Source organism: Schistocerca cancellata, chromosome 5, assembly GCF_023864275.1.
Source record: "Schistocerca cancellata isolate TAMUIC-IGC-003103 chromosome 5, iqSchCanc2.1, whole genome shotgun sequence".
In the NCBI taxonomy this organism is placed as follows: domain Eukaryota; kingdom Metazoa; phylum Arthropoda; class Insecta; order Orthoptera; family Acrididae; genus Schistocerca; species Schistocerca cancellata.
Window position 1 is genome coordinate 581,311,964 of NC_064630.1, and position 13,101 is coordinate 581,325,064.

The following is a 13,101-nucleotide window of genomic DNA, read 5'->3' on the forward strand; positions in this document are numbered from 1 at the left end:
GTCAGCTCGTCGGTCCGTGTTCGGGCGCCATCAGTTGTTATCGTATCAGACTTCTGCTTCTATTATAGGTATTTACAGTGTGCTCTTGATGTTTGATTTCCTTCTGATGTTGTCCAGTTGTCGGTCGACATCTAATGAGGTGAGCTACTCGTCAAGTCTAGGTATCGCCTTATCCGGACATGGCCATTGACTTGTTGTTGTTGTGGTCTTCAGTCCTGAGACTGGTTTGATGCAGCTCTCCATGCTACTCTATCCTGTGCAAGCTTCTTCATCTCCCAGTACCTATTACAACCTACATCCTTCTGAATCTGTTTAGTGTATTCATCTCTTGGTCTCCCTCTACGATTTTTACCCTCCACAGTGCCCTCCAATACTAAACTGGTGATCCCTTGATGCCTCAGAACATGTCCTACCAACCGATCCCTTCTTCTAGTCGTGCCACAAATTTCTCTTCTCTCCAATTCTATTCAATACCTCCTCATTAGTTATGTGATCTATCCATCTAATGTTCAACATTCTTCCGTAGCACCACATTTCGAAAGCTTCTATTCTCTTCTTGTCCAAACTATTTATCGTCCACGTTTCACTTTCATACAAGGCTACACTCCATACAAATACTTTCAGAAACGACTTCCCGACACTTAAATCTATACTCGATGTTAACAAAATTTCCTTCTTCAGAAACGCTTTCCTTGCCATTACCAGTCTACATTTTATATCCTCTCTACTTCGACCATCATCAGTTATTTTGCTCTCCAAATAGCAAAATTCATTTACTACTTTAAGCGTCTCATTTCCTAATTCCCGCAGCATCACCCGATTTAATTCGACTACATTCCATTGTCCTCGTTTTGCTTTTGTTGATGTTCAAGACACTGTCCATTCCGTTCAGCTGCTCTTCCAGGTCCTTTGCTGTCTCTGAAAAAATTACAACGTCGTCGGCGAACCTCAAAGGTTTTATTTCTTCTCCGTGGATTTTAATTCCTACTCCGAATTTTTCTTTTGTTTCCTTTACTGCTTGCTCATCGACCTAGTGTAACAAGAAACGTGATTCGTACGACCAGATGACACGTTCCCACTGATCCACGGTCCAACCTCGATGTTCCCGTGTCCACTGCAATCGTTATTGGCGATGTCCTTGGGTCAACATTTGAACACAGCAGTCGTCTGCTGCGGAGCCCCATGTTCCACAGCGTGCTCTGACCGGCGTGCTCCGAAACACTTGTGCCGGCTTCAACACTGTACTCTGTCGTCAGAGCGGGCGAGCCTCCGACATCGACGTTCCGTGATAAGACTTGGACGTTCAACACTTTGGTGCCTACTCGTGGTTTCACCGTCATTCACACAATTTCCGTAGAATCTCACGACAGTGGCTTGCGAACAGCCGACAAGCTTCGCCGTTTCGGAGATGCTCGTCTACAGGACCCGAGTCATCATCTAATCTTCGAAACTGACTGCTGTCTCTTACTTATTGAAACTTAAATCGTACTGATGCAAGACACGCGTGTACAATTCTTGTTGCGTTCGCAAAATTATAAAATAATTTATCCCAGTATCTGGCCACTGTGCACAAGGATAACGCCGGCACATTGAATATAACCAACTGGGTTGACACTGAGCAGCCAGAACATTATGACCAGCTGCCTGATACCCGGGATGTCTACCTTCCGGACGGATAACAGCGGCGATGCGTCGTGGCATGGAAGAAATGAGGCCTTGGTAGGTCTCTGGAACGAGTTCGCGCCACATCTGCCCACGCAAGTCACCTGATTCCCGTAAATTTCGGGGAGGGGAGAGATGAGCTCTGACGCCTCGTTCAATCACATCCCAGATGTGTTCAATCAGGTTCAGATCTGGCGACTTGAAGGGGGGGCAGCACATCAATTGCATATCGCCGCTGTATTCCTCGAACGATGCCATCACACTGCTGGCCTTGTGATATGGTGCATTATCTTGCTGAAAAATGCTGTCGGGAAACATGATCGTCCTGAGGGGGCGTACACAGTCTGTAAACAGTGTACGATACTCCTTGGCCTTCATGGCGCCTCACACCATTTCCACTGGATCCATGGGTGCCCACGTGAACGTTCCCCATAGCATGATGGAGAAGCCACCAGCTTCTCTCACCGCTGCAGTACAGGTGTCAAGGAGGTGTTCTCCTGAAAGACGACGGATTCGCGCGCTTGCATAGGCATGATGAAGAAAGTATTGCGATTCATCAGACCATGCAACGCTCTGCCATTGCGCCAGTGCGTATGGTGACGTGTCCGCTTCAGCCGTAGTTGCCCATGTCGTGGCGTTAACATTGGCACATGCGTGGGTCGTCGGCTGCGGAGGCCCATCGTTACAAGTGTTTGTTCAGGCACACTTGAACTCTGCCCAGCATTAAAGTCTGATGTCAGTTCCGCCACAGTTCGCTGCCTGTCCTGGTTTACCAGTCTGCCCAGCCTACAACGTCCGACATGTGTAAGGAGTGGTGGCCGCTCAATCTCACGACGTCTGGACGTGGTTTCACCTTTGTTTCGCCACAAAGGCGCTCACCACAGCACCCAAAAGTCGTGCCGTTTCCGAAACGGTCTAGCTATAACAATATGGATCACACTACTGCATATCGCTAGCTTACATTTCGTCAGGAACAGTTAAGTATGCTGAATAGCACCAAACGGCCGCTAGGATGTGGTCCCACAAAATCACTCCTCCTTATGGGGACCAGGTGCCTGTTGCCTCTAACTCCCCATCTCAAAATACTCTACATGGAGGGGATTTCTCTGTGCTGTTGCCAATGTCATAGGCTGCAACAGTTGCAGGATTCATCAAAAATCAGAGGAAAGCGCACATAACTTCCCACCCTTTGTTTACCAGACACAAAATTTTAAGCAGGAAGTTGGAACTTGGCTGAAGCATTAACATTGACCATCCTTCCGTCCAAGAACATTGTGCATAGCGAAGCAATACTATTGGCTGAACCATATTTTTAGAGTGAAAGCAACTGCCTTTCCCACGAAGGTCAGATCGTGCCACGGCGTATGGCTGTTTGACATACACGCAGAAAGGCAAAAATGTCTCGCTCATTCATTCTCTGGGGACTGTGGGACGGCTGTGGTGCTCACCGATAACAGCAGGTGCTGGCTTCAAAAGCCACAGAGGAGACCCTCTTGATGTGTCGAGATTCACAGATTGCCTTCTGCCAACAAATGAGGCCGTAGAAACGTTTCTGGTGACATACCACCCGAATATGGAGAGCACAGGGCTGCCGTTCCAATCATACCTTTCCAGTGTACTCACTGAAATAACTGAAAAGTGGAAAAAAATAATTAATATTGCACAGTAATGTCACATGACCCCATCATCCCTCTGTAGAAATGAATAAAAATAACTTACAAGAAAGCAAACTGTTTCATTACATGGGTTGGTCATCTTCAAACCAAAATGACCATGGAAAGCAGAAAATGGCACCTGACAGTCTTCTATCACGGCAAGAAAAAGTAGCAAATTATAATATCAATAATTGGTAACCAATGCTGAACAATCTCAATAAAGTCATGAGATGTTCAACTGCAAACATTATAATATCGCCTGATCGATTCATTATTAAAAACTTACCATGTGGATGAATATGGTACCTCAAATTCATATATAGAGTACTTTCTTTACCAACAAAGACGACAAGGAAAAATGAATGTACGAATCTTAGTTCCATATGAATAGTTACACAACTGTGTCATAGCGCTGGTCACATCGTTGCTGCAATGATCACCCTCATGAGACACATAAAATTAAGCAAAATTTTTATCTTTCATAAAACAAAATTTGCATTTCTGTCAAGAAAAGAATCAAAACAATTTGGCTTAACGTTTACTTTTCTTCATCTGAATTAAAAATGTTTTCCCGTATGGGAATATTCTGATCGTAAGAATTTTGGCTTATTAATAAGACTGGAAAAAGGGTATAAACTAAATGGGTCCCTTGACTTATCTCTGTAACGCATCAAAGAAACATTAAGAACATAGTGATGTGTAGCTTTTAACTAACATTCACTTAGGGATAAAATCAGCAAAGCTTAGTCTCCGTGGCGTGTTGGGTTATGGCTGCTCACTAAAAAATAAAATTAAAAGAAGAGAACAAAACACTGTACAATTTATGCTTTGTATATGAATATTATGTCAGAAGTACACTCCAGGATAGCCTGATTATGAATGGAATTGTTGCCACTAGAACGAAATATTATAAATTAAAGTGTGTCAGTATGAGACAGTCCGCCCCGATAGCTGAGTGGTCAGCGCGGCGGTCTCTCACGGCAAGGGGCCCAGGTTCGGGTTCGATTCCCGGCTGGGTTGGAGATTTTCTCCGCTCAGGGTCTGGGTGTTGTGTTGTCCTCATTATTATTTCATCATAATCAGTGGAAGGCAACGGGACACAACCACTGGAATCATTCCCTAGACGCTGATGCGGTGGACCTCTCTGACAAGACTTCCCCCATGACAAGACCTGCCGTAAGGCAGAACACAAAGTTTGAGACAGTTGCGGCCGAGATCGTTGGAAGAGTTTCAAGAAATTCTACAGTAGTCCGAAAGTGAGTCTTGATACTTGGAGCGACCATCGTTACGACATTACTTCACAAGTGACAAAAATGGAAATTTCTATTTAACTTAACTATCTCCTTGATTGATAATGTTAAATACCTGGTCTGTAGTAAATAAAGTGATTAAAAATGAAAACCATTTCCACGCATCCGTAATGCGCTTCAGCTGATACTCCAGCCGTCAATGAGAAATAACTGTGACTAGTGTGTGCATTCCAGTTAGCACTTAAGACACCTCCTGGCGGCACAAACATCTCTAGAAGCTGTTTGCAGGGTTTCTTCAGAGCCGGAGTCACGGGAGAGCGCCGCTGGCTGGCCAGTGTCCGTCCACAGCCCATCAAGTGGAGCAGCTGAGTCAGGCTGGCGCAGCGGCTCGCCCGCGGCCCGCCTTAGTCACTGGGTATTCGCGGCACTCGCCGGAATGTCCCGCCTCACTCTCCGTAGTTAGGCTGCCACGGCTGCTCTCAAAGCAGGGGGGCGCCAGGGCTGGTTTCGGCAAATGCTAGACTTGCTCAAGATACCAACTATTTACGCAGTCAAGAACTGTAGACATCTCAGATTCAAGCCAATGAAATTTATACTGATGACGCAAAACATTGTGACCTCCTGCTTAATAGGGTGTTGGTCCACTACTGAAACGACATGCAGCAGCGATCCTGCGTTTTATAGATTCTTACAGTCCTTTGTAGGTTCCTGGAGGTATGAGACATCAAGTGTCTGCTACATGTCATACAGTTCAAGTAGATTACATGCCGATGATTTGTGGGCGCGAAGTTGGCGATCGATAGCTTCCCAAATTTCTCCTGTCGGATTCACCTCAGTCGAAGCTGATGGCGAAACGTTGTGAGTTCGGTATCGTCCTCCTCAGATCACTGTAGCCCGTTTCTGGCTTTGAGACACCGACAGTTATCCTTCTGGAAGATATCATCGTCACTGGTGAAGACATAAGACATGAAGGGAAGTAGGAGCTCCACAATAGTGTTCACGTAATCCACAGTTGTCGTGAGACTTTTGATTACTACCATAGACTCCGTGGATGCCCAGATGGTTCAAAATGGCTCTGAGCACTATGGGACTTAGCATCTATGGTCATAAGTCCCCTACAACTTAGAACTACTCAAACCTAACTAACCTAAGGACATCACACAACACCCAGTCATCACGAGGCAGAGAACATCCCTGACCCCGCCGGGAATCGAACCCGGGAACCCGGGCGTGGGAAGCGAGAACGCTACCGCACGACCACGAGCTGCGGACGATGCCCAGATGAATGTCCTCCACATCATAATACTGCCCCCACCGGCCTGCGTCCATGACGGGGTACAGGATTCGAGAAGATGTCCTTGGACACGACCATCGACTTGGTATAACAAAAAAACGTGATTGATCCGACTACGCGACACGTTTCTATTCATCGACGGTGTATCTCGATGATCCCATCTCCATTGCAACCGTCGTTGACGATGTCTCGCAGTCAACTCGGAACTCCCAGCGGTCGCCCTGCGGAATTCCATTTTCAACAACGTGCGTTGAACGGCGTGCTCGAAAACACTTGCACCTGCGCCAGTATTGCGCGGTATCGTCAGATCTGTCACAGACCACAGCTTATCCTGCTTTACAGAGGGGACGAGACTCCGATTTATACATTCTATGATAAGGTGAGGAGTCCAAAACGTTGTCACCTTCTGGTCGTGTCACTGTTCTTCAAGCACTTTCCATGGAAGATAAAGACGGTAACATGCTAACAGCCGACCAGTTCACCATTTCCGACATGATCGTTCCCATGCGCTGGCCCATAATACGAGGGGTACTGGTGTTTCGACTTCCGATCGGTTGCGAAATGGAAACCAATGTGGGAATTACAATGTTTTATTTGCAACATTTAGCTACGGATACCAGCTATTTCTCTGCGTACGAGTAGTCGACGTCCGACGTAGACGTTTGTCGTAGCGTTGTACCAACTGTCCTTTCCGCCAATTCTCTACGCAGCTCTATAACTGCTTGTCTCTACAAAAATGTTGTCTTCATAGCCAGTGGTTCATGGGAGCGAAGAGATGAAACTCAGAGGGAAGCAAGTCCTGGCTATATGGTGAGTGATCAAACGCTTCCCATAGAAAACCTTGCAGGAGCATCTTCGTTGCCCTTGCAGTGTGCAGCAGAGAATCGTCATGAAGAAAGAAACGCATGACAGTCATGTCATGTGGGCTGCATGACATCAGGCAAAACCTCTCAGCAGTCACGTCACACTTGACGGGAGACATATTGTCTATGCATTTTTACGTGACCACTGTTCGCTCAGAACTGAAGAGTGTGATGTAACATGGTAGGCTAAGACCATGCATAAAGCTCCATCGGATTTTCGCTGTGGATGTAATTTCACGACCGCTCTTTGTCAAAGTCTCTTATGTCAGTGGGTCCCATCATCGTTGGGATGATTTCCCTGTTCACGTCAATTGCGCTTAGAGGCCGATACGGTCTTTACTGTGTCACATACCCACAATGACGCCGTGTGCCGTGTGCCGTGTGCATGTGCGAAGTCTGCCGTATTGAAAACAGGTAAGAAGCTGTGTCTCAAACCAAAGGCAGAAGGATATTTTTCTTTATTAATTCATTAATTGTGTCTTTTAGCTGCTGCGCATATCTGCAAGTAAACAGTTGTTTGATGCACTGTTCAAGTTAGAAATATATAGTGAGCACTAGTAAGAGAAAAGATCTCATAGAAAAGTAACGGGAGGGTCCCAGAAAGCAGCTGATAAAAAGTCCGGTACGTGAGAAAAATAAGTTTTTCGACTATATTGCTGCAAAGAATAAAAGCTCATTAAACTGTAAAACAGTAATTTATGTAAATGAAGCAGAGCTACAAAACTCCTGCCGCTAGTGTTTCGGTAGAGATTCTCCTATTCCTTTAAAAAATTTAAAACGACTTCTTTCACATTCGCACGTTTTCCTCACTACTGTACATTTTTACGTGACCACTGTTCGCTCAGAACTGAAGAGTGTGATGTAACATGGTAGGCTAAGACCATGCATAAAGCTCCATCGGATTTTCGCTGTGGATGTAATTTCACGACCGCTCTTTGTCAAAGTCTCTTATGTCAGTGGGTCCCATCATCGTTGGGATGATTTCCCTGTTCACGTCAATTGCGCTTAGAGGCCGATACGGTCTTTACTGTGTCACATACCCACAATGACGCCGGCTGGCATACAATCTCGCAAAGGGCAATGGTATTAATGTTATCGCTTATCAGTGTTATAACAGAGCGTTCGTTAAGGTAAGACCTAAATAATAAATTCCACAATTAGAAATGTTCTTCAGAGTGAAGATACTACCATCTCACAGTCAGACTGCATCCCAGGTTCACAGAAAGATTCCCGGCCACGGAATAGGGAATATACAGAAAACAAAGCAGGGGGCGGCTCCTTTGACTTGTATGAAGTCAAGCGCTGCGCTCGACGCCGTGTTGAAACCAAATAAATGCGGAACGTCGCTACCTAGTACTACGCCTCGGAATGGAAATTATAAGGCCACGCGCTAACTACATGAAAACTTTTACGATAGGAAACGCTATTGTAACAAGTTGTGATATCGTTCAGTTAAAAACTTCTCACATAAGTTTTTAAATTCATACTGTTCACATGTGCAAACTGTGAACTACCATTGCTTTTAATTTCATATGACAATAAAGCTACTTTGTTTTGTAAGTATCGTTTTCCTTGGAGCAATTTTATTTTACTTCATAATTTTTCTTTACTGGGAGTTTGAGCTGATAAATCAACTTCACTTCAAACAGAAACAGCTGTTCTGTGACGCTCTGCAGGAGTTAGAATGTTCGTGTCAGTACTGGAATTTTCATTCATGTTTTCAACCTAAAAGTAACACACACCGTAGCTATTATTTACTTGCATGTCTGGATGAAGAGTCGTTAGAGTTTTGGAAATTTGTGGTGAGTTCCTATGGGACCAAACTGCTGAGGTCATCGGTCCCTAGGCTTACACACTACTTAATCTAACTTTAACGTACGCTAAGGACAACACACACACACCCATGCCCGAAGGAGGACTCGAACCTTCGACGGGGGGTGGGGGGGGGGGAGTGGGGGGGGGTGGGGGGGGGGGCACGCAAGCCGTGGCGAGGCGCCCTAGACCGCGCGGCTCGTTAATAATGATTGACAGCTGACCGAAATTAATTCTAAATAAATAGGCGTGCACAGGTAACCAAATTTGTTAAGGTGACCGCAATAAGTGGAGAACCCGGGTTCGCGTCCCAGTCTGGCGCATATTTTCATATGTCACTAATAGGTAGTGTATCAATACCTACGCAACACATTCCAAGATATTCACAGTCAGCGAATTATTTCGAATTAGGTATTACCTTAATCCTAGGACGCTAAAGGGAGGAAAATGTTATATTGTAGGATATTTTACTATTCCATAGTTTATTGAAAAGATGTCTAATTTGTAGCTTATACACTAGTTAATTACAATTATAAGGTTTTGAGTGCTATGTCCTATACAAAATAAGTACAAAATGTCCTCTTTTACTCCCTATAATGACAATATCAGATTGACACGAACCGCGAATTGCTGTCAAATGCAATTGTAAATTTTACGGGGATTTAATAATCTAGAGTTAAATGAAAATAGTAGTATTTTGAATTAGGCCCGACCTACAAGTTCGCTCTAACATATCATGTAATATCAATCACAATCGTTTAATAAATGATGATTGGTAAGTGTCACAAAGAAACTTTTGTCAAGTTTTGTCCTAAGTATGAGGTTTGTTTCGGCTCCTCCATTATGTAACTGTTGATGTGGAACGTCTTCCTCTTCATCATTTTCGTTTAGCAGTAAGTACAACCATAAATCGCGATCACTAATTCGAGAACCGTGCACTTACTTGCACGAACCGTTCACAGTTGAGCTGCAGCCTACTTGCACGTCGCGCCGTCAGTCAGAGTGCTCAAACAAATTAGCAACTTATATTTTCTACATATTGTAGTGCGATGTGGCTTTCTTTCCAGCTTTAAAAACAATTTCGGTATGTTTGCTACATTTATCACGAAGGAACGTATCACCCACAATGAACGAAACGTTAAGTAGCCAATGACCACATTATTCACTGCAAACCTTTCACACTTTATGCTGTAGAACACTAAAGAACACTAGGAAATTAAGTATCACAGTAAATATCAGTAATGTCAGAAAAACAGACATTTCAGCATCAAGCTGTGACATGAAATCAGCTTGTGCGCCAATTAGTTTCCGGAAGCGAATGAGAACTATTATGTACAGTAGTGAGGAAAACGTGCGAATGTGAAAGAAGTCGTTTTAAATTTTTTAAAGGAATAGGAGAATCTCTACCGAAACACTAGCGGCAGGAGTTTTGTAGCTCTGCTTCATTTACATAAATTACTGTTTTACAGTTTAATGAGCTTTTATTCTTTGCAGCAATATAGTCGAAAAACTTATTTTTTCTCACGTACCGGACTTTTTATCAGCTGCTTTCTGGGACCCTCCCGTTACTTTTCTATGAGATCTTTTCTCTTACTAGTGCTCACTATATATTTCTAACTTTAACAGTGCATCAAACAACTGTTTACTTGCAGATATGCGCAGCAGCTAAAAGACACAATTAATGAATTAATAAAGAAAAATATCCTTCTGCCTTTGGTTTGAGACACAGCTTCTTACCTGTTTTCAATACGGCAGACTTCGCACATGCACACCAAATTTTGTCAGAGTTTCCATACTGCAAACTCTCTATTCTGTGTCCCCGCATTAGACACAAAAAACAATACAAAACAAAAAAATCAGTACTCAAAGCGAACAAAGCACCAGACTATGATTTAGATTTTACATTCTATAAGCTGCGGAATTAGCCCTTTTCCTAACTTACATTCATCGATAATAGATTGCGCAGCGAACAGTCACAAGTGGCTGGAAAAGAGCGTAGATCGCACCTCATTACAAAACGAGTAAACTCGCAAACGTACAGAATTACAATTTATTATTATTGGTGTCCGTCTGTTGCTGGATCCTATCTTATGAGCTCAAACTATATGACGATCCTGGGGGAAAAGAAGCATGTCTCGAAGAATCAGCACGGATTCGGGAAAAACAGCTCTCTGAAACACATCTTGATTCGTTCACACACAGAAACTTACGAACAGGTGATACAGGTGAACAGGAAGCTCCTGTTTTCCTAGATTTCGTAAGGTGTTCGGTACTGCAACATATAGTCGACTCCTAAGCAAGACAGAAGCATAAAGACTGTCTTAGCAGATTTTTCGATTCGCTCGTGATTCCACTAATAGACTCCACTACATTATGTTGGATGGTGGGGCGTTCAACAGAAATCACAAAATAATATGTGTGGCGTAAAGAAGCGTAATACGACCGCCAATACTCTCAATATAGGCTACACTTGAAGCATTACAAAGACAGATCGAGGTAACTTCATGTACATGTATCGTCACAAAAACGAGGGAAAGCACAAAAATGTCCACTTATTTATTTATTTACGGTATATAACTTCAAATCTAAATCACCCGTGTAGATTAAATTTGTGAAATGTAATTATTATTTCATAACTAATATTGCTGATTGCGATCTATTGTAATACCTGTCTTCTATTTTTGTTTTAGAAAGTAAGTCTTTCATACTGATAGGATGCGTTCCTTGCGTATCAGTAATTAATATTTATTCCGTGTAGACAAATGTGATGTAAGTGGGATCTATTGGCTTTAGAACCATTAGCGATTAAATTAATGTAAATTAGTTAAGACTCACGAGTTCTCATTTTAACGATCTCCTAATAGATATATGATACAGGAAATGTTGTAATGGTTTATCGTTACAGCCCACGACCATTACGAGCTTAACGGATCGTGGCGTGGAGACGTAATCGCCGAATACAATTAGCATTCTGCCATTTATTCATCAAGAAGTGTTTCCAAAACTGAATGTAAGCGTGGAACTTTAAATAATCTGGCGACTGTCTCCAAGCTATAATTCCGTTTCGCCCGCAAATAATAGATACCGGCCCAAATTGATGGTGCTATTGAAAGATGTAATCTATACATTTTACAGCATTTTTTTAGAAGTCAGTTTTGCCACTAAGGAAGATGCATCCACCATCAACAATGGCCGTCTGCTCCATTTAATTTTAACAGGTTTCTTTCCGATGATTACTTTCAATTTCTACTTATAACCAAATTTTAGTAATCTTGCGTGGGCAGACGCGTCACACTGAGGTGACAAAAGTCATGGGACAACGATATACACGTATATACAGGGTGGTCCATTGATAGTGACCGGGCCAAATACCTCACGAAATAAGCGTCAAACGAAAAAACTACAAAGAACAAAACTTGCCTAGCTTGAAGGGGGAAACCAGATGGCGCTATGGCTGGCCCGCTAGATGGCGCTGCCATAAGTCAAACGGATATCAAATGCGTTTTTTAAAATAGGAACCCTCATTTTTTATTATATAATCGTGTAGTAAGTAAAGAAATATGAATGTTTTAGTTGGACCACTTTTTTCGCTTTGTTATAGATGGCGCTGTAATAGGCACAAATATATTGCTCACAATTTTAGACGAACAGTTGGTAACAGGTAAGTTTTTAAAATTAAAATACAGAATGTAGGTACGTTTGAACATTTTATTTCGGTTGTTCCAATGTGATATACGTACCTTTGTGAACTTATCATTTCTGAGAACGCATGCTGTTACAGTGTGATTACCTGTTAATACCACATTAATGCAATAAATGCTCAAAATTATGTACGTCAACCTCAATGCATTTGGCAATACGTGTAACGACATTCCTCTCAACAGCGAGTAGTTCGCCTTCCGTAATGTTCGCACGCGCATTGACAATGCGCTGATGCATGTTGTCTGGCGTTGTCGGTGGATCATAATAGCAAATATCCTTCAACTTTCCCCACAGAAAGAAATCCGGGACGTCAGATCCGGTGAACGTGCGGGCTGTGGTATGGTGCTTCGACGATCAATCCACCTGTCGTGAAATATGCTATTCAATACCGCTTCAACCGCACGCGAGTTATGTGCCGGGCATCCATCATGTTGGAAGTACATCGCCATTCTGTCATTCAGTGAAACATCTTGTAGTAACATCGGCAGAACATTACATAGGAAATCAGCATAAATTGCACCATTTAGATTGCCATCGATAAAATGGGGGGGCAAATATCCTTCATCCCATAATGCCGCACCATACATTAACCCACCAAGGTCGCTGATGTTCCACTTGTCGCAGCCATCGTGGATTTTCCGTTGCCCAATAGTGCATATTATGCCGGGTTCCGTTACCGCTGTTTGTGAATGACGCTTCGTCGCTAAGTATAGCGCGTGCAAAAAATCTGTCATCGTCCCGTAATTTCTCTTGTGCCCAGTGGCACAACTGTACACGACGTTCAAAGTCGTCGCCATGCAATTCCTGGTGCATTGAAATATGGTACGGGTGCAATCGATTTTGATGTAGCATTCTTAACATCG